Below are 2,513 nucleotides of genomic sequence, written 5' to 3' on the forward strand. Positions count from 1 at the left end.
TACTTTTTAATTCATATAAAATATTTTTTATATTTCTAAATCATTAATTATTAATAGATACTATTTTTAATTCAGTTTAAGAATACTACTTACCTTTTTTTTTCCTACAAATGTATACTTTTTGGATTAAAAATTTATAGTGAAATTAATACATTATCTAACTCTGTATGGATTAATTATAATAACTTTAACTTTAAATCTTTTGCTTGGCTTCATTCCATACAAACACGTCCCAGCTAATTTCACTTGCTTTTTCTTATCCTTCCTTTACTTCACTCCATAGTCCATACAAACACATATCGTTTAACATCACTTCTTCTTCTTCTTCCTTTCTTTCACCTCATACAAACACTTCTTCTTCCTTTCTTTCTTCATTTAATATGGAAATCGGTAATGCATCCCCTGTCATTGTGCTTCCATTTGCTCTCCCTCGGTTGAAAATTTATCAGGGAAAAGTGTTACACTATCAGCGTCAATTCAAAGCCTGTGGTGAGTTCGTCTCCTTATTGGTGATATTTTTCTACACTTACTCTTCAAGAAGAGGAGAAGAACAAGAACAAAGACAAAGAAGAAACGGTGATATTTTACCGCTGGATTTGCGGTGATGAATTTTGTTTTATCACTTCAGAAGAGCTACCAATTTGTTGAAGAACTTATGAAGTTCTTTTTGCTAGAACTTGTGGTGGATCACTGTGGCAGGATGGTGGTTTGGTTTCTTTTGGGAACAATGTTCAGTTTGTTATCACTCTTTGCTCCTGTAAAGAAGAACATCACCAAAGAGGGTTCAAGTTTTTTGATGTTCCAATCTATATAGTTGGAAACTAGAACTTGTCTTGTATTCAGAATTTTAACTTCGCCATTGGGGTATGCTCGGAGGAGTGGTTCCAAATTGTCTACATCATTACAAACAGTATGAAGGCGGTTCATTGCTCGAACACTGATTGGATGAACCTCATATGAACAAGAGATTCCGATTTCGGAAGGTACCTCGTCCTTCCTAAAATAATAATCCCTGATTGTCTTTCCTAATTTTCTTTTCAACTCCACCATGTCGGCCTTTATGGAGACATCATCCGGAAACAGTGACCGCCACATAACAAGGAATTCATGTATTGTTTGAAAAATTAAAAAATTTGAAAGAAATTCATTAATGTAGACATCTTATCTTGAATAGTACATACCAATTCTTTATTAACAGCCGAGTATAATTCCATAAAACACTACATGACAAAAGGAGAGGTGCCGAAGATTCCATGATAGAAGACCTGCTCATTGGGAATGAGTATGTTGAATACGATGCTGAAGTGTTTAATACACTTCTTGATCGTACTCATCGGGGAGCAGATCTGTCGGGTCTTAACTCCGATTTGTTTTCCAATATTTCTTCCTTGAGTTTAGATTTCCTACAAAATAAAAAAAAGTGTGTTATCCAAATTAAAAAATACAAGCCCATTTACTCATTCATTCAAAAATCTAGCTGCACTCTACATGTAATTCACAAAGTATCCTGTGGTGAGTTATAGAATGCACCAATCTAAATGAGGAGATTGATGCACCTGTGTGCTGTCACATTTCCATTGTCAACACGTAGCACAAATTTTAGTGGCGTGGCAAAAATTTTCCTGCTTTGTTACCAGGAAACTTGTTTATGGGTTTGTGAAAAAATTGTTTATTCCCTCAGACGTGGGGTTTATTTCATAAATAAAAAAAGTTTGTGTTAAATTTTGGACCGATAAAAAATGTATTAGAATTGTTTTAAAAAGTGTATTGGGCCTTCAATTGTTAACAACCAATAATTAATTGTGTTTGAAGGCCTTATGTAGTCTCTTCAAATAATAAAATGTCCAGCTCTATAAGACATTGTCATTTAACCCCCTATTCCGATATAAGGTATATTATTTTTGCATACAGTAGCACTAACATACCACCACCATGTTTTTTTTTGTTCCCTAGAAAAAGTAATAAACATGCATGTTAAGTGTTAACCACATGACAGCTTATATTATTGGCACAAATTTCTATTTTCTGCATCACATCCCATACGCTTGTGTCTATAGTCTAATTAATCTATCCTCATCAAACCATATACATTCCACTTTCAGATGGACCATAGTGAAGAAAATTATAGCAACTTATAATAGATTTGTGACAACAATCCTATAGCTCAGTACCTCTTTGTTTGTCCCATTGCTTTAATTGGATATTAGCATGAACTGCATGTGTACAAAGATGAAATTAAATTAATTAATTAATTAAAGTTTTGGAGAAATTATTAATTATTATATATATTTTTATCCTTCTTAATTATGATATACACAAGAATTCTTCTATGCGATAAAAAGTTTTGGACATTACATATAAAGAAATATAGTTGTCACTCACGGTTCATGTGAGACAAAAATTTTAGACATTAATTAATTATATAAAAGCTTGCTTTTGAATTATAATAAAGTTAAAAAAATCACTTTAATAAAGATACTAAAAATATCTTTTTTAAAAAATATTTATATGTG

General features: G+C 32.1%; 1 long non-coding RNA gene across 1 annotated transcript in view; it reads left to right on the forward strand.

The window, feature by feature from the left end:
• The window catches only part of LOC110268673, a 1,579-nt gene extending 962 nt beyond the window's left edge, over positions 1-617 (forward strand). The window contains exon 2 of the long non-coding RNA XR_002356984.1: positions 471-617. This is a non-coding gene — a long non-coding RNA (uncharacterized LOC110268673). The remainder of the gene's footprint in view (positions 1-470) is intronic.

This window comes from Arachis ipaensis, chromosome B02 (genome assembly GCF_000816755.2).
Source record: "Arachis ipaensis cultivar K30076 chromosome B02, Araip1.1, whole genome shotgun sequence".
Taxonomy (NCBI): domain Eukaryota; kingdom Viridiplantae; phylum Streptophyta; class Magnoliopsida; order Fabales; family Fabaceae; genus Arachis; species Arachis ipaensis.